A 23495-nucleotide genomic window follows, 5' to 3' on the forward strand; every position below is an offset into this window, starting at 1 on the left:
TCCTATTTTCTGTTTGTTGTGCAGTGAGTTCACATGTCTGTAGACATGCCAGGAAGCACCTGCTTTGATTTTGCCAGGAAGTCACTTGTAAGTGATCCTTCAGGACGAAGGGCCTTGCATTTCACTCCCAGATTGGGCGTCGGGTTAGGCCGAGGATGTGCTCGTGGGCCCTGTGGCTGCCTGAGCAGGAGGAAGAGGTTGGAGAGCGGTGGTTATTCCTGCAGATCAGCTCACGATCCCACACTTTGGAGTGACAAAGGGATGCAAGTTCCCTGTGGGTCGGCTGACACCAAGGAGTGGAAGTCTGAGCCCTCAGCTAGTGTCCCGCTCAGGACAGTGGTCCTGCAGCGGGAGAGCCTTCCAGCAAAGGCTGATGACATTTACAGCTGCTGGGGGTTGAAAGAGGTGAAAGAAGTTAAGCTGAAGGTCGATTCTCTTTCTGTACATATATTTGTGGGCAAGGCCCCCGCAAATGCCCTGAAAAATATCTCCCGTGATCCCATGAGAAAGCTAGAATTCCAGGGTCTAATCAGAGAGCAGGTTACCAGTTGACTCTTTGTGTGTGTGTGTGTGTGTGTGTGTACATACTTTGACATCTTTCCACGAACCTGGCCTCCTAGCAAGGTTTATTGCCATGAGTAGGGCTGAGTTTGGGGCAAGCAGCAGGTCAGAAGAGGGATATGCAGTTGGAGGCTTTGCAGAATTTATGCCCCGATTCAGAGGACCTCCTCCCCATCAGCCCTGGTGGTGACAAGCCCGAAAAAGAAGGAAGTGAGGAAGAAACCCAGGGCAGGGCTTTGTGCAGGGGGGAGGAGGAGGGAGGGAGAAACTGACTGGTATTAGTGATGCAGTGTGGCCCTGGGCCTCCCTCCTGGGCTGGCCGGCTCCCAGGATTTTTCAGACACTGAGAAGGATTGAGTCGGGTTGGGAGGCGCCGGGCTCTGTGGTGTTGCTGTGTCCCTCCTGCAGGGGGTCCGCTAGGACCCTGCAGACTGGATGAGGAAACCAGCCCAGTTTGTACCCTTCCTGGGCACTCCTAAGTAATAACTTCCAGAATGTCTTTCCTGGTTTCACACCAAGAGAGAAAGATTATTGTGAAAGCTCCAAACACCATAGAATTAGGCATTATTATGATGAAATAAAACATGCATTTACTGGCTCAAAGAACATGCTATGTGTTTTATATTCTGCTATACTTGTGTTACACTGAATACAACCAATTATTACTATTATTTATTATTGATACAATTATGGTTTTAATTAATTAAACCTTGGGTTCATTACAAAACGTAAAAAGGAAAGAGCATGAGGCTGTTATGGACTGTATGATTTTTAGGAGTGTGATTATGATGTGCTTTATCTTAGTAAACACAAGTTAATTTCTGACTGAAATCTCTTTTGCATCTTTAGGAGGGAAATTTTTTCCAAATTACCATTTCCCATCTGAAAGATCTGTCATAGTTAACTCGAGGAACCAAGAGTGAACTCTGGGCAGAGCACAAGGGCGTGTGGGGTGCTATCGGTCAGGAAGGAGGCCGGAGGTGAGGAGGCCGCAGAACTGAAGCCGGTTCTCGAGGATAAGCCCAGGTAAGGAGCATAGCCTTCATCCGGGAGACACTGGGAAGCACTGAAGGGATCATAAATAGAAGGTGACCCGAATTACAGTTCAGCAAGATTTCTGTGCCTACAACATGGGAAGTAAAGTGCAGACTGAGAGGCAAGGAGGCCATGAGGCCTGTGTGATCGATCCTGGAGACAGTGGTGTGGATGGGGACATGTCACTAAGGAGAAAAGCAAGGGGACATATTGAAAGGCTTGGTGTTACAAAGGTGCCAGTTTACAGTCCTACTGAATATGCCAGTGCAGGTGTCATGCAATATAACAAGTATCTGTATACACAAGAGCTAAGCGTCAGACTGGCTGAGAACATTAAAACTCGTTATAAAGCTATAGTGTGTGAGACATGGTAGTATGAAGACAGAGACAGACAAATAAACCACTGCTGTGTAACAGGGATCCCAGAAGCAATCCCACCAACATATGGAAACCTGATACAACAGGACTGTTCCTGCTCAGTGGAGAAAAGAAAAAAATGACTATCCATTTGGGAGCATATGGAATTGGACCCCTGCATTCTAAATGCATTAGAGACTGAAATGTGAAACACAAAGCTGTAAAACTTTGTAAATAAGTTATTATTCAGTACATTTGAAGATGTCCACGCCCTGAAGTCTTACCACGTCCACCGTTGGTTATGTGTCGAGCCCTGGAGGAGCTGTGCATCTGAATGGTTATGACATCAGAGTGTGTAAGAGCCCAAGTGGGAAACAACCCAAATGTCCATTCACAGAATACAATGTACTATGTTACTCAACAGCTAAATTACAGTAGTAAAATCACATCATCACTGAGAGAATTTGGGAGATGTGATGAAATATATATATATATGTCAAAATCCATCAAAATTATGTAATTAAAATGGGTGCGTTTTATTGTATGTATGGTATACCTCAATAAAGTTTACTTGAAAAGGCAAGTGACCTGGGGGCGCCTGGGTGGCTTAGTCAGTTGAGTGTCTGACTCTTGATCTCAGCTCAGGTCTTGATCTCAGGGTCTTGAGTTCAAGCACCACGTTGGGTTCTATGCTGAGCATGAAACCTACTCATGTGTGGAATTTAAGAAACAAAACAGATAAGCTTGGGGGAAGGGAAGGAAAAATAAGATACAAACAGGGAGGCAGACTGTTAGCAGCGAGGCTCTTAAGTACAGAGAACAAACTGAGGGTTGCTGGCGGGTGGGGGGGCGGGGCTAGATGGGTGATGGGCATTGAGGAGGGCACTTGTAGGGATGAGCGCTGAGTGTTGTATGTAAGTGATGAATCACTGAGTTCTACTTCTGAAGCCAAGACCACACTGTGTGTTAACTAACTTGGATTTAAATTAAAACAAAACAAAACAAGTGGCTTATAATTACACACATCAACATGGGTTAAATTTAGAACATAATATTGAAAGAGAAAACAAAGTTGCAGAAGAATGCTGAAGTATTGTTCCATTTATGTCAAAAAAAGCTTCATGATGTTTTTTAAAATATGAAAACCTCAACAGCACAAATGAGAGATATGAGGTGGTAAAACTGTAAAGAAAAGAGAACGCTACAAAATATGAAAACGGAGTTTCTGTCGGAGGTGCCCTGTGTCGGGTGGGGGAAGGAGGAGGGCAGGGGCTCAGGGAGGACCACTTTGGTCATGATTTGTTTCTCAACATGGGTGGTGAATAAAACAGTGTTCAACATACTGTTTTTTTTTTTTTAATACCTTGTATTGAGTTATAAATATTCTTTGATATCTTTTCAAAGTTTAAGGTACAAAATAGTTGCTAGAATGTAAATCTGACAAAAGTGATGCTGAAGACAGGATGAAAAGATTTTAAAAAGGAAAATTATGAAAGAACTGACATTATGAAGGAAAGACTGAGAATCTCCAACATCTATTTATAAGAGAATAGAGAAGGGGCAGTGAGGGATCTTTGAAGAAATGAAGCACAAGAATATTCTAGATTTGAGAACGGCCTGAGCCCTCAAAATCAAGCTACAAAACAGCCCAAAGCCAGATAAATAAAACTAAATTTATACATAGATCCATCATAATGGGAAAAATATATTAAAAGCAATGAGGGACTTAACAAATAAATAAAATTGACTTACAGTAGGTTTTTCGACAGCCATGACAGAAGCCAGAAAATGTTGAAAAATGTTTTCAAAGAGCTGAAAAAAAATAACTGTCAAACTAAGATAGATGCAAGCCACTGGTCACTGTGGTGTTCAAGAATGAGAGAGGATTACCAAAAAAAAAAAAAAAAAAAAAAAAAAAAAAAAAGAAAAGAATGAGAGAGGAGTACAAACATTTTCACAAATGTCAGGAGAGACACGATACCAACAAACTTTCAGTTAAAAAAAAAAAAAAAGCTGTTAAAGACATAAGTAAGAAAGAATAAAATTTAACCATGAAGGAAAATCTAAGCTCAACAAGGAATGATAAGCAAAGAAAAGAATAAACACCTGGGAAATCTACATAAACATTTACTGTAAGATAATATTAGCAAGAATGTGAACTTATTAGGGTTAAAACGCCAAGAAGGAACTTGAAATGCTAAATAACAGGTAAGTTGGTCAGAGCAGAGTGCTGAGAATTGTTTTTTAACACATATAAGGAACAGACCCAGTTTGCTTTAACTTCTGTCCAACAAATACAATTGCCTACAGATAAGATATTTCAATGAAAGTCCTAATGGCAATTACTATTAAAATCTTTGAATTTGATAGGAGAGCTTCTTGTTCATCTGAGCAAATAAACTAGCAAGAAATTCAAATTTATGATGGAGATATGCACGTATCTAACCTAGTCTGACTGTAACCCATCTATAAGTGTTTTCTGTACTTGTGTAGTAACTGGCACGTTAATATACCCAATCTTTCTTCACAACAGGAAATAGCGACTTTATCTTATCTATAGCACTGAGTCAACCCTCACCCTTTCTTTCTGAGATTTCTGTGTCGTTACAAATAACTCCTACTGATCTCTCTGACTTTGCCCTCACTCCTGTTCAGTCCATTCTCAACAGCCAGAGAGATATTCTGAAAGTGTAGATTAAATATATCACTCTGCTCAACACCCTCCTGTGTTTCCCATCTCATTCCAAATAAAACACAAAGCTTACAGCAGCTTGGACTGCCTTATACAATCCACCCCTGTCTGCCCTGGTTTCCTATTCTCTCCTTATAAATTTTTCTGTTTCCCACTAGAATATGGTAGCCATGAGTGGATTTTTTTAACGTTTATTTAGAGAGGGAGAGAGAGCAGGGAAGTGACAGAGAGAGAGGGAGACATAGAATCTGAAGCAGGCTATCAGCCTAGCTCAGTCAAGCTATCAGCACAGAGCCCGACATGGGGCTCGAACTCAAGAGGTCATGACCTGAGCCAGAGTCAGACACTCAACCCAATGAGCCACCCAGTCACCCCGAGAGAATGGGGTTTTTAATCTATTTTGTTTATTGCTATATCCCCATGACCTAGAAAAATGCCTAGCACATGGTATTGTTCAATAAATATTTGGTGAATAAATGAACACATAGATGTCAATTTAGGGACTCGGGATTGTATTAATACTTTGCATTGTAACAAATGCTAATATTCTACTTATGATAATTTGCCTTATATTTTTCATGCACAAATTGCCTTCATAAGTCAAGGGAAGATTGTATCATAAAAATGATGTTCCAAAAGAGGAAGCAACAATTACCTCTGGGATAAGAAGCTAATACTTTGGAACAAATGAAGACCTTTAGTTTAATACTTTCACCAAAATATAAATCCCAGATATATTATTGTTTAAATGTACTTTTTAAATGTTAGGATACATTTAGATGATAATTATGTAAATAGTGGGAGGAAAAGCCATCAAAGAATGACTCCCAGGAAAGTTACTATAAAGAAGCAAGCATTGGATTTAACCCATTGAAAATTTATAGTTCTATGTTGAAACCAGTATTAATAAATATAAAAAATTAGTAATTGGGAAAACATTTTGAATACATAGTACATAGATACACTGGCTCTATTATATGTTTGATGGTGATCTTTTGAATAAGTAAGAAAAGTGTTGAACAGAGTAAAAGAAAAAAGAAGTGGGTCAAGGACCCAGCGGCTTAAAGTAAGACATTTGCTCCTCACAGGTCTGTTGTTTGGCTCCGTTCTGCTGGGCTCAGCTGGGGTTGGCGGGGCTTTTGCTGTGTTATGTCTATGTCTCCACGTGTCTTCTCATTCCAGACCAGCAGCCACCACGTGTGCCCTTCTGCTGGTATGATGCAGATGGCCTGGAGAGCTTGGCCATGACTTTGAAAGCCCAGCTCAGAACCACACACCCCCTTCTACCCACATCCACTGGTCAAATCAAGTCCTATTGCTAAACCCAGTGTCAGTGGATTGGGAAAGTATACCTCCTTTTTAGGGAGGACACAGCAAGGGCAAAAAAACAAAAACATTAAAAAAAAAAAACAAAACAGAATATTCAGCTAAAAGTCTTTTAAATCATAAACACATTTTTTTTTTAATGTAGCAAGATAAAGTGGCCTCAGGATTATTTCAATAACCCAGAAATGTGGTCAGGGAGCCAGGTTTTCTGTGTTCTGTCCTTTCCTGTCTGTTGGTCTTTGTCCTGATGTTGTCAGAGGTCACAGCTGGCTTTCCCAGCTCACTCGCAGAAAAACAGCTAAGTAGGAAAGAACCTTCTCTGGAAACTCTTTCACCAGGAAGAAGAAGTCTTTTCCACAACCTCCAGTGGTTTCCCCTTCAACTAAACAGCGTAATTGGGTCACATAACTACCCTACCCATCTCTTTACTTAAGGGGAAGAGGATTGCCATGGCTGCCTTAGAAAAATCCGGATTCATCCCCTATACCAGGGCACTGCCATGCAACAGGAATTCTGTCACCCAGATGACGGAGAATGGCAGAGAGAGGCAACCCTCCACGTCCGCCAATACTGGTCAACATGTCAAACACTTTCTGGATGCTGGCTGGACGGAGAAATTCTTAGGGCTACAGCCTCTCAAGACAACGATTTAGAAATAAGCATGGAAACATTTAAAAACTTGGCAACATTTTACCAACAACTAGAATTTTTAGAAAATTATGTAACCTATGCCCCAAATCTAATTGTGAGATTAATATGTTAGGAGAGTTTATATTACTCTCCACAAAAGGAAATCATCCAGGAGCCAACTTCACAGGAACTGTTTAGTCAAGTAATGCTTCTTTGATACATTTAGATTCTAAGCAGTCTTTTTTTTTTTTAACGTTTATTTATTTTTGACACAGAGAGACAAAGCATGAACGGGGGAGGGTCAGAGAGAGGAAGACACAGAATCTGAAACAGGCTCCAGGCTCTGAGCTGCCTGCACAGAGCCCGACGCGGGGCTCGAACTCACGGACCGCGAGATCATGACCTGAGCCGAAGTCGGCTGCTTAACCGACTAAGCCACCCAGGCGCCCCTAAGCAGTCTTAATAATAAAAATTTATATGTATTTTCTTCCATGGGAAACTGGTCAAAATATTGTATTAACTGAAAAAAGATATAAAACAGTTTATGTAGTACAATCCTAAATTGGACATTGTATTTCATGTGTATTAAGAAGTCTGAAGAGTTATTTCCTCAAAACTTTAACAGCAGATATCAAGACAGGGAATAGATTTTGCAAAATCATTCAGTCATGAATGCATCTAGGAATATACATTTGTAAGCTTAAAAAAGTACTCTAATTCAACTTTGGTTAAAATGAAATTTATTTTCAAAATTATAATCACAGTAGAATTTAATTTAAAAATCTTGAAAGAAAAAGGTGATGGGGTGCCTGGGTGGTGCAGTCGGTTAAGCGTCCGACTTCAGCTCAGGTCACGATCTCGCGTTACGTGAGTTCGAGCCCCGCGTCGGGCTCTGGGCTGGTGGCTCAGAGCCTGGAGTCAGCTTCCGATTCTGTGTCTCCCTCTCTCTCTGCCCCTCCCCCATTCATGTTCTGTCTCTCTCTGTCTCAAAAATAAATAAACGTTTAAAAAAATTTAAAAAAAAAAAAAAAGAAAGAAAGAAGAAGGTGATGGTTTACTCAAGTGCTTTTGAAAATACAAAAAATCATTTTGTTATAAAGAAAGGGGAGAGGATTGGAAAATATTTCCATTCCAATTGCTACAAAAATATAGAGCATTTGCCAGGTGGAATTAAGGTCATATTAAGGTTTTATGTATATATAATTTAATACATATTAAGTACATTAATACATATTTATATAATTTATATGTATAAATATAACCATCTTCTCATCAACAAATTGAATTACTGGCTAATATATTTGCTGAGATGAGCAAGAAGCTGTCCTATTAAATTCAAGGATTTTAATAGTAATTGCCTAAATTTAGGACTTGTTAATAAAATATTTTGTCATAGGAAACTGTATTTATTAAAGATACATGTTTAAAAAATTGAGTTCTTTAAAGTTGTAAATTATGTTTTTTCCAACAAATTTCCATGCCAATGCTGGTTAATTAACCCACTATAAACTTACTGATCTTGTTATACTTAATTTCACAGATAAGTAAAGCCAGAAATTCTCTATGGGTTAGGAAAAGTATACTGTCCAAACCTTTTATAGAAATACAGATCTCGGGGTGCCTGGGTGGCTCGTTCGGTTAAGCGTCCGACTTCGCTTGGGTCATGTTCTCGCGGTTTGTGAGTTCGAGCCCCGCGTCGGGCTCTATGCTGTCAGCTCGGAGCCTGGAACCTGCTTCAGATCCTGTGTCTCTTTCTCTCTCTACCCCTCCCCTGCTCTCACTCTGCCTCTCTCTCTCAAAAATAAATAAACATTAAAAATTAAAAAAAAAAAAAAAAGAAATACAGATCTCTCCTCTTTTCAAGGAGAAGGAAGTTTTCTTCATGTTGAAGGATAATCAACTGAAAACAACAGGTGTAGAAATGAAACCTTACATTATTTCACAAGGAACATACCTGTAATTATACATAGTAGCGGTTTCTTTAGAAAATTTAAAAATACCTGATTTTTACAAAGATACTTCCATAATATGTTCATACAAATTTTCCCTAATCCCCGTGTGGCCTATCTTTGACCTCGGGACAGCTACTGATGTTATTTCAGTGATTTAGGATCAAGACACAGGGAAGGTCTGTGTAGGAGGAACAGACAAAAAAAGATAACCTTTTTTGACTTGATAAGTTTGAGGCATTTGTTGGGAAAATCAGAGTTCCAACAAAAGGCTAAACTACAAATTTGGAGTTGGATGAAAGGTTTTGAACAGCATGAAACTCAGTAAGATTATCTAAAGGAGAATGAATGGAATGGTAGGAGAAATTCCTAGGACCAAGTTCTTGGAATGCTGTATGTAAGAGTCAGGTAGGAAAAGAGCGCTCAACAAGACGTGGGGAAGGAATCCTAAGAAGTAAGGAGAGAACTGGGGATAAGATTTTAACGGGAGCCAAGGAATGAGAGAGAGGCATGCAAGTGATTGTCAACTCTACAAAATGCTTGGTAAAATGAAAGTTGCTAAGAACTCTTGGTAAAACAGGAGTCTGAAGGGAGCCTTTACGGACAGTCACCTCTGCACCATGGCCAGCCTGCTGCTGGGAAGTCTTTACCTTCCCCTGCCCTGCCCTCGTCCAGCTGTGTGCTTGGGCCAGTGCTGTCACCTGATACAGATGCCCTGACCTGGCCAGGCTGACATGACCCGGCTCCTGGCTGCCTCTTCAAGGATTTTTGGATGTGGTGGAAAGGAAAGGATCAGGACACATCCTGGCTGTTGGTTTAAGCCCAGTCATAAACCTCGAGACCTTCTCTCTCACGTAAAGATAGCTATTGTCCAGTAAAAGAGAATAAAGCTTGAAAGACACAAAACTAAACATTTTCAACACAAATAGGGAGGAGATGAGCAAACGAAGAAAACTTTAAAAGAAAAAAGAAAACTCCTGGGTTTTGAAAGTGAGAGATAATACTGGATTTTTGTCGTTGTGGTAGATGATTATTCAGAAGTATTTGCTGCCTCTTCCTGGGGTTAAAGATGATTACTCCCAGGGGCAAGGTTACTTCCTGGGGTCAGTTGATTACTCCCCCTCCCCCCCATCTTTAATTGCCTCATTCACTTCACCCTGGATAATGGAATGTGAGCAGAATCGACAGGTTACTTTTGAGCAGCAGCAAACAAACAGTCCTTGATTTGGCCTTTTTTACTCCTCTGTCGAGAGAACATCAGTGCGTCAGGTAGAGGTGACCCCACCGCCCTGGGCTGGGTCACGATGGACAGAGGGCATGAGCAAGAACTAGACTGCTGCTTTTGTAGTCCCTAGGATTCCTGGGCTTCTGTGATCCACAACACTTGGAAAATGCTGTACTAACAATGTGGTTGGATGAGCGTCAGAAGAGGAGCTTAGGTCTTGACCCTGGTGTTTGCCTGAGTGAACCTGAACAAGTCCCTTACTTCATTGGTGTTGAATGTAAAATAGGGACAATAATGTGCTCAGCACCTTGGGGTTGCCATTCGAGTTCAAGGGGGAAATGCATTCATTCATTCATTCATTCATTCTCAAGTCAGCACACAGTTTGGTTTTGGCTGCAGGAGTAGAACCCAGTGATTCATCTCTTACATACAACACCCCCGCGCTCATCCCAACAAGTGACCTCCTCCATGCCCCTCCCCCATTGTCCCCACCCCCATCAACCTTCAGTTTGTTCTCTGTATGTAAGAGTCTCTTACGGTTTGCCTCCAAAAGGGGAAATAAATTTGAAAGCTTTCAGTAAATTGTAAAGTGCTATAGAAGCGTGAGACATTTACAGTATTATTTTCACTTGAAGTCTGGACTCAGATACGCGGTCTGAGTGGCCTCATTTCAGCTCCTGGTTCAGCCACCGCAAGGCACACAAAGTGCCTGCATATGAATGAAACCAGCACGGAAAGTCCTGTTTCTCAAGACAAAACACAAGGTGGGGCGGGGGGAAGAGGTGAATTAAAAGGTACTTATCGAAGCTGGTATTTTGTTTGGCTCCGTGGCTTAGCTGGTTAAAGCGCCTGTCTTGTAAACAGGAGATCCTGGGTTCGAATCCCAGCGGGGCCTGGCCCCAGCCTTTTAGCTGGGGAGGGGGCGCGCGGCGCTGGGGGCCACCTCCTGGGGTTGAGCCCACCCTTAAGAACAAGAAAGAGCTACCACCAGTTTTGAGGATTTTCTGGAACAAAGGTTTTTCTGACTCGGGCAGAGATTCGATAAACCGGGAACCGGTGATTGACGATTAAAAGCGGGGCGTCTTCGGGGCTATGCTGGCGCATCCGCTTGGACAAAAGAGCGCGCCGAGCATCCTGCGGAGGTCGTGAGGACGCGGCTCCTCCCCCCGGGGCCGCCGCACACGCGCGGTTTGGCTGCGTTGTGCGCACGAGCCGGGTTCTCGGCCGCGTTTGTGGAATGAATACACGAGGCTTGAATGAGTGAGGACTGGAGCCTCAGGGCGTCGTCCCCTATTTCCTACCCGGTCCGAGGAAGGTCTCTCCCCTCTACCGCCCCTCCCTTCCCCGCCTTGTCTCCTGGTGTCCTTCCCCCGCTCTGCCCACACCCCTCCCCCAGCCCTCCTGCGGTCCGCCTAGTGTCCTTCCCCCACCCACAACTCCATCCACGCCCCTCGCCTAGCCCTCTGCCCTGGGATGGAGGCCTTTAGTCGCGGCCTGGGTCCCCCAGGGGGCCGGGAGCGGGGGTGAGGGGAGAGCGTGAGAGCGCAAGGTCAGCAGAGGGGGGGTACCCGCACCCCTCCTCCCGAAAGTCGCAAGAACAATATTGTAGTAACAACATGTTTCGGTTTTTAATCTCCCAATGGAAGGGTGAATGAAAAGCAGCAAATCAGAATACTTACTCCAGTATGATTTTATTTCTGTACGTTTAGAAACACAAAACTGTGGTGTGTGGGTGCGCATGTATTTAGTCAAGCAGAAAACATGAGCGAAAAGAAGGGCAACCACTACGGGGTACTGGCTACTTCTGCAGAATGAGATGGGGCCGCGTCCTCATTTCCCATTTCTTCCACGGACTTCCACTGCAGCGTGAGGGTCTCCGCGGCAGTATAAGCAGGGGTTCCCGGCACAGTCTTTCCCGTAGAAACCCCAAGGCTTTTTCAACATTTACTTACTTACTCGCTTAACTTACTTACCAGAAGACCGAGTTTTTGGCCTGTAAGGAAGTATCTCCTCTCAAGTACGAGAAGATTGGACACCTGTTGACAAAAGACTCAGTGACTGTCCTTAATTTGCTCCAGTGACTGATAGCTTTGGGACAGAGGAGCACAGTCGTCTACTGAGAAGGTGGGATTGTCCACTCCCAATCGGCAGGTCTCACCCATGGCCAGCTTGAAGGAAGGACACACTGGGGACAACGTGAATTTCGAATGTATTGCCCTCCATCTTGCCACTGCCTGTCACTACTGATGCCAACTGACAAAAATATTTTAAACCTAAAGATAAACTCTTTTTAGAAATAAGTTTGTTGGTAGTTATGGTGTGAGCCTGTATACAGACATACCTTCAACTGGTCTGAAAACGGGGTGTGCGTGAATATAGGCACACTTCTGCTGAACCTGGAATGGACGTGGTCACTGAAAAATATACGTGTCGATGGCACATTCCCTTCTCTCTATGAACTGACGATACTCCACATGCTCTGAGCTCAATGAACTGGGCAGCCGATATAATACTTCTGGGTTAATTAAGAAAATATGGAGCATCAATTTTTCCAGCATCCCCCTGCCCCCGGCATTGCTTTTGAGCACCATGCGTGGACTAGAAGAAGAAGGAGTAATACTTGGGTGTTACCAACTGGCTGTCTGGGTAGCACCCAAGCTGGTGTGATGTCAAAGGCACCGTATTGGTCTCTGAAGCTGTGGCCTGATCTTGGAGGAAGCAGTCTGAGGAAAAGATGTCAGATAAACCACAAGTGCCTAAGAACAAAACTTGTGATAGCTTTATCTATGTCATCAATGAGAGTATCCATACTTATATATTAAAAGATAGAGGGATACTTGGGTGGTTCCATCGGTTGAGCGTCTGAACCTCAGCTCAGGTCATGAACTCATAGTTCGTTGGTTTGAGCCCCACCTCAGGCTCTGTGCTGACAGCTCAGAGCCTGGAACCTGCATTCGGACTCTGTGTCTCCCTCTCTCTCTGCCCCTCCCCCACCCATGCTCTGTCTCTCTCTCTCTCTCCTTCAAAAATAAATAAACATTAAAGTGATGTGTGATATATCTTAATTTCTATGTATTTTATTATATATGAATAAGATAATTTTAAACAGTAATAGATAGTGACATGTAGGCTTTAAATGTTACCCTTTAAAATATCATTAATCTTATCAAGCATATTTTAAGACTGAGTTTTTACTACTTTGATTTTAACACCAATTTGAATGTTATGAAGAACAAGTGATTTGCATATTGACAAGAGTGCGTCAGGAAAAAAATGTGCTGAAGAAGTACTCTTTTTAAAATTAAGACTATTTTACATGGGGTCCCTGGGTGGCTCAATTGGTTGGTCGCCTGACTTTGGCTCAGGTCATGATCTTGCCGTCTGTGAGTTTGGGCTCCGCGTCAGGCTCTGTGCTGACATGCTCAGAGCCTGGAGCCTGCTTCGGCTTCTGTGTCTTTCTCTCTCTCTGCCCCTCCCTTGCTAGTTCTCTGTCTCCCAAAACTGAATAAAAACATTTTTTACAGGGGCACCTGGGTGGCTCAGTCGGTTAAGCGGCCGACTTCGGCTCAGGTCGTGATCTCACGGTCCGTGAGTTCGAGCCCCGCATCGGGCTCTGTGCTGACAGCTCAGAGCCTGGGGCCTGTTTCGGATTCTGTGTCTCCCTCTCTCTGACCCTCCCCCATTCATGCTCTGTCTCTCTCTGTCTCAAAAAGAAATAAACATTTAAAAAAAAATTTTTTTTACAAAATTAAAATTGAGACTATTTTTTTTTTACAACCATTTCAAGTTCACAGGAAAATTGAAGGAAGGTACAGAGATTTCCCATAAGATGCAAAGCCTCCCCACCTGGGTGATGCATTTGTTATTACTCAAAGTTCATCATTTACATTGCAATTCACTCTTGTACATTCTATGGGTTTGGACGAATATGACATGTGTCCATCATTATGGTGTCCTACAGAATAATTGCACGGTCCTAAAAATTCCTGGTCCTTCCCCTATCCATTCCTCCACTCTACCATGAAACCATGGCAGCCACTGAACTCTTTCCTGCCTCCATAGTTTTTGCCTCTTCCAGAGTGTCGTGTCATCCGAATCATACAGTACACAGACTTTTTTTTTCTATTTTTATTTATTTTTGAGAGAGAGACAGAATGCGAGTGGGTTTGGGTTGGGGCAGAGAGAGAGGGAGACACATAGCATAGGGAAACATAGGGACACATAGGGAGAATCTCAAGCAGGCTCCAGACTCTGAGATATCAGCACAGAGCCCGACTCGGGGCTCAAACTCATGAGCCATGAGATCGTGACCTGAGCCGAAGTCCGACACTCAACCGACTGAGCCACCCAGGTGCCCCAGTACACAGACTTTTAAGATTGACTTCTTTCATTTAGTAACGGCACTTAAGGTTTTTTGATGTCTTTTCATGGCTTGATAGATCATTCTTTTTAATCTCTGAATAATACTCCATTGTCTGGATGAACCATAGTTAATTTTTCCAATCACCTACTGAAGGACATCTTGATTGCTTCCAAGTTTGGGAAATTATGAGTCAAGTTGCTGTCAACACCTGTATGCAGCTTTTTGTGTGGACATAAGTTTTCAACTCCTTTGGGTAAATAACAATGAGTGTGATTGCTAGATCATGTGGTGAGAGTGTGTTTACTCTTGTCAGAATCCAACAAACTGTCTTCTGAAGTGGCTGTGCCACCTTGCATTCCCACCAGGGATGAATGAGCGTTGTTGTGGCTCCACACCCACGCCAGCATCTGGTGTTATCAGTGTCCTGGCTTTGGATCCTGCTAATTGGTATATAGTAGTAGCTCGTTGCCGCCTTAATTTGCATTTACACAATGATGTATTATGTGGAGCATCTTTTCTATGCTAATTTTCCATCTGAATATCTCCTTAGTGAGGTGTCTTTTCTTTCATTTATTTTTTATTAATTTTTAAAAGGTTTTAATGTTTATGTATTTTTGAGAGAGAGAGAGAAAGACAGAGACAGCATGAGCGGGGGAGGGACAGAAAGAGAGGGAGGCACAGAATCTGAAGCAGGCTCCAGGCTCTGAGTTGTCAGCACGGAGCCCCACGTGGGGCTCAAACCCACAAACCGTGACTGACTGAGCCAGCCAGGCCGCCCCTCTTTGATCTATTTTTAAACAGTTTTTCTTTTGTTTTTGAGTTTTAAGGGCCCTTTGTATATCTTGAGTATCAGTTCTTTATCAGATATGTATTTTTAAAATTTTTTCCACTCTATAACTTGTCTTCTCGTTCTCTCAACATTGTTTTTTTGCAAAGTGAAAGATTTTAATTTTAATAAAATCCAGCTTATCAATTATTTCTTTTGTGGATCATGCATTTGGTGTCGTATCTAAAAAGTTACTGCCAGACCTAAGGTCATCCGTTATCTTCTAGGGGGGTTGTAGTTTTGCATTTTACATTTGGGTCTGTGATCCATTTGGGGTCATTTTTGTTAAGCGTGTAAAGTCTGTGTCTAGATCACATTTCATGTGGATGTCCAGTTGCTCTAACAGCATCTGTCTTCGCTCCATTGAATTGCATTTGCTCCTCTGCCACAAATCAGTTGACTTTATTTGTGCGTGTCTATTTCTAGACTCCGTTCTGTTCCATTGGTCAGTCTGTCTATCCTGATGACTGCAGCACACCGTCTGGATGACTGTGGCTTTGCAGAAAGTTTGAGGTCAGCAGCGTCAACCCTCTCTTTGCTCTTCTCCAACACCGTGTTGGCTATTCTGGGTCTTTTGCCTCTGCATATAAACTTTAGAATCGTTTTATCAACATCCACAAAATAACTTGCTGGGATTTTGACTGAGATTGCACTGAATCTATAGATGAAGTTGGGAAGATCTGGCATCTTGACAATATTGACTGTTCCTGTCCATGAACATGAACTATTTCCCCATTTAACCAACTTTCCTTTGATTTCATTCATTAGAGTGTTGCAATTATCCTTGTATAGGTCTTTACATATTTATATTTCTTTTTTTGGGTGCTAAAAATGTTGTGTTTTTAGTTTCAGATTCCACTTTCATTGCTGGCATATAGGAGAGCAATTTACTTTCGTAAATTAATCTTGTATCTTTGACCTTACTAGCATCACTTATTCATTCCAGAGGGTTTTCCTCTTTTTTTTTTTTTTTTTGTGAATTCTTCTGGATTTTCTACACAGATGATCATGTCATCTGAGAACAAAGACAGCTTTATTTCTCCTTCCCAATCTGTATACCTTTTATTTGCTTTACTTGTCTTATTGCATTAGCAAGGACTTGTAATACAATGTTGAGAAGGAGTAGTGAGGACATCCCTGCCTTGTACCTGATCTTCATGGTGAAGCTTCCTCTTTCTTACTACAAGTGTGATGTTATCTGTAGGTTTCTTGGATATATTCCTTATAAGGGTGAGAAAGTTCCCCTCTATTCATAGTTTACTGAGAATGGGTGTTGTATTTTGCCAAAGGCTTCCCTCTTTTTCTGCCCTTTGTGGTTTTAATTGAGCATTTTATATGATTCCATTTTCTCTCCTTTCTTAGCATATTGACTATGCTTCTTTTTGTTTACAAACTTGTTTTTAGTGGTTGCCCCAGAGTTTGCAATATATATTTACAGCTAATGTCCATTTTCAAATAATGCAATACTTGTCATGGGTAACGTGAGTACCTTATAATAACAAAACATTCCTGGTACCCTCCTCATGTCCCTTGTATCATTCCTGCCATTCACTTATCAATAAGCAAACATAAGCATATATATATATACATGAGATATATAAAGGAGCATACATAACTGAATACATTGTTGCTATTGTTATTTTGAACCAAACAGTTATTTGTTAGATTAAGAATAAGAAAAACAAAAGTTTTTATTTTACCCTGACGTGTTCCTTCTTGAATGCTCTCCCTTTTCTAGTGTAGATCTGAGTTTCTGACCTATATTGTTTTTCTTCTTCTCTTTAAAAAAACTCTTTTAACAATTCTTGCAAAACAGGTCTACTGGCCACAAATTTGTTTAATTTTTGTTTATCTGAGAATGTCTTCATTTCTCCTTCACTTTTAAAGAATAAGTTTGTAGATTACAGAATTCTAGTTTGGTGAGGTTTTTTTCTTTCAGCATGTTAAGTATTTCTTGTTTGTATAGTTTTTGAGGAGAAATCGGATATAATTCTTACCTTTGTTCCTCTGTCGATAAGATGCATTTTCCTCTGACTTCTTTCAGAATTTTTTCTTATTTTCCCTTCCTTCCTTCCTTCCTTCCTTCCTTCCTTCCTTCCTTCCTTCTTTCTGTAGTTTTAAGATGATATGTGTAGAGGGATGCCTAGGTGCCTCAGTCGGTTGAGCCTTGACTTCAGCTCAGGTCATGGTCTTATGGTCCCTGAGTTTGAGCCCAGTGTGAGGCTCTGTGCTAACAGCTCAGAACCTGGAGCCTGCTTCGGATTCTGTGTCCCCTCTTTCTCTTATGCTGTCTCTCTCTCTCTCTCTCAAAAATAAACATTACAATTTTTTTTAAAAAAGATAAGATGTGTAGGTATGGTGTTTTTTTCCGCTGTTGTTGTTTATTTTGGTTTGATTTTAGGTGGTGGGTTTTTTTCTGCTTGTTTGGGGTTTTTTGGTGTTTTCTTGTTTTTTTGTGGGTTTGGGGGTTTGGTTTTTTTGGTTTGTTGTGGGGGAGGGCATTTTTTATGCTTGGTGCTTTCTGGATCTGTGATTTGGTGTCTGAAATTAATTTGGGAGGAATTCTCAGTCATTATTATATCAAAAATGTCTCCCATTACCTTCTCTCTTTCTCCTTTCCTGTATTTCCATCATGCATATGTTACACCATTTGTAGTCGTGCCTTGGTGCTTGGAGGTTCTGGTCTGGTTTTTGTTTGTTTAGTCATTGTTCTGTTTGCTCCTTGGTATGAAGGAGAAAAAGACGTTAACATTTCTCTCTCCTCAACCTTGACCACAATTGCCACAAGTTCTTTCTGAAAGACTTTTAGCAATTTCACTAAAATGCTCATCTACTTAACGATGTTACTTATGTTAAGAATTCTGTACCACCAAGCCAATTACCTCAAACTGAACTCCCTTCTGTCTTTCTGAACGACCAATTTTTATCTGAGAAAGTAATTGCTTTAATTACACAAAGTGCACAAGAATATTGGCAGCAGTAGATTGAAACTGATGTCCTCAAAGAGACTGGAGCGTAACCCGGGACGTGGGGTCCTTTAGCCCTCTACCGTGTTGGAGACGTGCACGCAAGAAGTAGTTTTACTTCTAAAAGATGCAAGAATGTATTTTGTAAGAACGCAGAGTTGACAACCTAATTCTCACATCCCCCACTATAAATACTGGTCAGGGGCTTCAATTCTTTCAAACTGGGGCAATTAATTGAAATATGCATTTGGATTGTCCACTCAATTCCTACCAATGCAAGGTCACTTCCCCATCCTTCCAAATCAACTGCCACCTAAGCAACTTTCTCAGCTCTTACTATGGGCCAGCTTCCAGCGAAGACTGCTGCCGTGAGCTCTGTTACCTGTGCCGTGTGCTCTGAGACACCACCACGGCAGGGACTGGGCCCTCAGAGGAACAATCACTATAGTGAGAGGATCCATCCTCGAGGGAGTGAGTAGAAATTCCAGTGCCCTCAGCGACACTGGCATTCCCACGGTGTGGAAATCAAGTCCCGTGTTTAACAGTTGCTTTGCTGGGCTGTGAAAGGTTGTCGCTCGTCTACCTTTTTGTCTAGTTTGTCCTGTTTCATCCTTGCCCCTTTTCAACTTGTCCATTGCTCCTTTATGTAATTACAGAAGGATGCAAATCACACGTACTGCTTGCAGCAGTATTTGTAGTGAAGCTCAACATTCCTGTAGTGACCCAGCAAGCCCACTCCCAAGTACATACCTGTCCTGTCGTCATTCAGCTGAAAGCAAGTGGTCTCCCCCACCCCCTGCATGTGGTTTAAATCACAAGACTGATAATGCTATAGGTGCACCAGGAAGCTATGAAAATGTTTACTCACATTATGAGGCTGGTTTAAATCACAAGACTGATAATGCTATAGGTGCACCAGGAAGCTATGAAAATGTTTACTCACATTATGAGGCTTTCTGGGGAGAGCAGACAAGGCTCCCAGGCAGGTCCAAAAATGGCTTGAGAGAGCAGGAGGGGTGGAGCTGGGCAAAGGTTCCCAAGTGGGAGCCGGGGCTAGTGTGGTTTGACCTTCCCACTGGAGCCAAGAGAGGGAGCTTCTGCACTTTCTTATGAGCTGGTTTAGATGTGAGGGAGTGATGGGTCTTGAAAGCGATCAGCAAACTTCAGTAACAGTCAAACTCCTAGCTACAATACCCAAGAGAAATTTGTGCACAGGTCCACCCACAAAACACATTTACAAGCGTGTCCTTAATAGCCCTGTGCATGATATCCCCAAACTGGAAACAACCCAAATGTCCATCATGAACAGAACGGACCAATAAATTGTGACATATTCATGCCATTCAGCAAAAAAGAACATTGTTAATTGCAACAACAGGAGAAGCCAGGCATAAAAGAGCACATCCTGTATAATTCTACTTACATAAGTGATTAAAATGTGCAATACTGAAAAGTGTCAGAAGAGAGTGGTGACCCTTATGAAGAGAGTGGTTACGAGGTGCATGAGGAGAGCTTCTGGTGAGGTTCTATTTCTTGACATAGCCCAAGGGACAAAACTGAGTTCTGGGTTTCATTTGATGGAAATAGTGGCAATAAATTGGAACAAAAGATCTGGGTGAAGATTCAGAGATATGTTCTCTTTGTAAACATTCAGTGATCTGTATACATGTATGTTGTTGTGGTTTTTTTTGGATTAAGCAATTTATTTAGCTCAGAATAATATTAAGAATCAGATAATCCAACTTCAGTGTCTATGCTCTTAACTGGTACACTACTCTGGTAACACGAATATAAAAAACATATTACATGTAATTTACCAGTTTTTAAAATTATTTATCTATTTTTTTAATTTACATCCAAGTTTGTTAACATATAGTGCAACAATGATTGCAGGAGTAGATTCCTTAGTGCCCCTTCCCCATTTAGCCCATCCCCCCTCCCACAACCCCTCCAGCAACCCTCAGTTTGTTCTCCATATTTATGAGTCTCTTGTCACCTTCCCGTTTTTACATTATTTTTGTTTCCCTTCCCTTATGTTCATCTGTTTTGTCACTTAACGTCCTCATGTGAGTGAAGTCATATGATTTTTGTCTTTCTCTAATTTAGTTTAGCCTAATACCCTCCAGTTCCATCCACCTAGTTGCAAATGGCAAGATTTTATTCTTTTTTATTGCTGAGTAATACTCCATTGTATATATATACCACATCTTCTTTATCCATTCATCATCGATGGACCTTTGGGCTCTTTCCATACTTTGGCTATTGTTGCTAGTGCTGCTATAAACATGGGGGTGCATGTGTCCCTTCGAAACAGCACACCTGTATCCCGTGGATAAATCCCTAGTAGTGCAATTGCTGGGTCGTAGGGTAGTTCTATTTTTAGTTTTTTGAGGAACCTCCAGACTGTTTTCCAGAGTGGCTGCCCCAGTTTGCATTCTCACCAGCAGTGCAAAAGGATACCTCTTTCTCCGCATTCTTGCCAACATCTGTTGTTGCCTGAGTTGTTAATGTGAGCCATTCTGACAGGTGTCAGGTGGTATCTCATTGTGGTTTTGATTTGTCTTTCCCTGATGATGAGTGATGTTGAGCATTTTTTCATGTGTCGGTTGGCCATCTGGATGTCTTCTTTGGAAAAGCGGCTATTCATGTCTTTTGCCCTTTTCTTCACTGGATTATTTGTTTTTTGGGTGTTGAGTTTGATAAGTTCTTTATAGATTTTGGATACTAACCCTTTCTCTGATATGTCGTTTGCAAATATCTTCTCCCATTCTGTCGGTTGCCTTTTAGTTTTGCTGATTGTTTCCTTTGCTGTGCAGGAGCTTCTTATTTTGATGAGGTCTCAATAGTTCATTTTTGCTTTTGTTTCCCTTGCCTCTGGAGACGTGTTGAGTAAGAAGCTGCTGCAGCCAGGATCAAAGAGGTTTTTACATGTATGTTTGAGCACTTTCCCACATGCTTTTTATACTTCAATTAAAAAAGAAAAGCCACTAATTAAGAAAGAATATTTCCATTTTATCTCTCTCTCTCACTCTGAAATAACCAGTATAATAATACTTGTGATAATCATTCTCTTGCTTTTATATACTACTACACATGTATACATAAAAAAATAGATTATTTAGTATGTTTAGTTTGTAGTTTCTATACATGAAACCATGCTATATTTGTTTTTGGGTATTTCCTTATTACTGAAATATTATCATGTGACTATCTTGTTTTGTGTGGTATCTAGATTTTTCTTTGTTGCATGCAATTGCTTTTGTAAATTTTTATAGCTATCAGGAAAATGTGTTAAAATTCTTTTGCTAGTTATAATAGTTTATTTTTGTTTGTTTAGTTGATCTTTTACACAAGCACACAATCTGTTAAAAAAAAAAGGGGGGGGAGAGACTTTGTTTCTTCCTTTCTAGTCATTACACCTTTTTAATTTACATGCTTTTTCTGCTTGTACTAAGGTGCACATAACTTTTTTCTTTTAATTTCTGGATGTGCTGAATCATAAAAACTTTTTTTAATGCTAGATTGACTTTCAATTTTTGGTATAAACCCACGCTTGTCACAATTTTTAAGCACTGTTGGATCTAGTTTGCTTTTTTTTTTTTTTTTTTTTTTTCTTTAAGGGATATTTGCCTTTACATCCATGATTGAGATTCGGCGGTGATTTTCCTCTCTCGCCTGTCTTGGCCTGGCTTTGACATCAGGATGAGGTCGGTCGTATAAAATGAGATGGAAAGCTTCCCTCTGGGACTATGTTTGTAAGTGTTTGTGTCCAGTTGAAATTATTCTCCTTGGAATATTTTGTAGAACCTCCAGATGAAAATATCTGGGTTTGGGGTTTTCTCTCTGGGAAAAAAATAGACTATTTATTCAGTTTGTTGAATGATTTGGGCTATTCCGCTGTGTGGCTCCAAACAGGACGGACATTTCTCGGTCGTGCACGGTGTCTGGGACCTTCTGGGGCCTCATACAAAGGTCGGGGGAGGCTCTGGCGTCTCCATCCTGCACGGCTTCCAGGAGAGCAGGCCGAGGAGGCCCTGGATCCCGCCCTACCTGAGGCTGTCCCAGCGGGGTTGGGGCTGAGCTGAGCCTTCGCAGGAGGGGCTCTCTGTCCCACTCCTGGTGATTTTCCTTTACTCCCAGGGCGTCTCCGTTCTGACCTCTCAAGGTGACCTGGGAGCCTGTGGCCCTGAACACAGAGGGACTTTCAGTCCTTTTCTCCCGTCTTTACCGTTGGAAGCAGCTGGCTGAGCTGCACGAGGGAGGTGCGGGGTCCGGGTGAAGGCAGAGGCGAGGAGGGAGTCACAGCTTGTCAGCAGGTGGATCATGCTGCGTTTGTGAATGTCAACCGCGCTGCCTCCGAACCGGGGTTAACCGAGAGGGCGCCATCACTTTAGAGAGCAACGCACGGACAAGCGAGTCTAGATTCGCAACACTTGTAGTAGCTTTTGCGACAAAGACGCCGTGGGACCACGTGGCCTAATGGATAAGGCGTCTGACTTCGGATCAGAAGATTGAGGGTTCGAATCCCTTCGTGGTTGCTGTTCCCTTTTTCACCCTCACATCCCTGTCCGACCCTTCAGTCGCTGGAAGGACGTGCGACAGCGCGTCTCAGGTGCACAGTTGTGCGGGGACGCACGCGAGCGGCCCCCCCCTCCCCACCGTGCCGGGCAGGTGCACAGGGGCGGGGAAGCGCAGCGGGGTTCGGAGGCTGAGGAGCTCTGCTCTCCCGACCCTGTAGCACGGGTCCCTGTAGGTCACTTAGGTCCGTGACGACCGTCCTCGCCCTTCCCTTCCCGGTGGCGGGCGGCCGCGCTCAGTGACTTAAGAGCAGACGCACAGAAAACCTGTTATCTTGCGCGACTCGTCTCTTACGTCGGTTTAAATGTTGCCTCTTTCGAAAGGAGGACCCCTCACACCTTAGATCCGAGGTGGTGACTCCCGCTGACTCGGACTGACGCCCCCCTCCCCCCATGGCCGCTGGACCACCTGCAGATCTGCGCACCTGGGCTCGGCAGGTGCACCTGTCCCGGTGCCCTGGACCCAGCGCGGAGACCCCCGACCTGCAGGGGAGGGGAGCCCAGCGAACCGGGACCAACACGGCGCAGCTACCGCGGAAGTGAAAAGAATCTGGGCAAATACACCTGAGTATTTAGACGAAGTGGACGAAATGTTACAACAGCATGACGTGTCAAGGGAGGTTCGAGAAGGAATATCAAATGTGAATATTCTTAAACGATGAAATATTTTGAATTAGCTGTCAAAAGTCCTACCTAGAAAATTCCGTGTCCCGAGGCTTACCGAGGACTTCTTTAAACTATTCAAAGAAGAAATCAATCTGACCAGACAAAGCTCTTCTGAGGCAGAGCAGGGCCTGGGCCCGGGTCCCCTCGACCCTCCCCACACGGTCCCCGTCGGGGAAGAGAACTGCCCGCCTCCAGCACACCCTGCAGGAACGCGGACGCGGGTGTGGCCACAGGCTGGCCGACCCCGGACCAAAGCCGTCTGCACCCGGAGGGGCCCCAGCGCTGACCTCCCCCCTCTCCCCTCATTGTAACAGTAAATGTC

At 42.7% G+C, this 23495-nt stretch overlaps 2 non-coding genes across 2 annotated transcripts; both read left to right on the forward strand.

Annotated features, from left to right (window-relative positions):
* The first annotated feature begins 10596 nt into the window (after positions 1-10596).
* TRNAT-UGU (transfer RNA threonine (anticodon UGU)) lies at positions 10597-10670 on the forward strand. The gene has a single exon. It is a non-coding gene; the product is annotated as a tRNA-Thr (tRNA).
* An 11725-nt stretch (positions 10671-22395) lies between these two features.
* TRNAR-UCG (transfer RNA arginine (anticodon UCG)) lies at positions 22396-22468 on the forward strand. Its single transcript has one exon. It is a non-coding gene; the product is annotated as a tRNA-Arg (tRNA).
* The last annotated feature ends 1027 nt before the right edge of the window (positions 22469-23495 follow it).

The sequence above is a fragment of the Panthera onca genome, chromosome B2 (genome assembly GCF_046562875.1).
Source record: "Panthera onca isolate mPanOnc1 chromosome B2, mPanOnc1 haplotype 2, whole genome shotgun sequence".
NCBI classification, from domain to species: Eukaryota; Metazoa; Chordata; class Mammalia; order Carnivora; family Felidae; genus Panthera; species Panthera onca.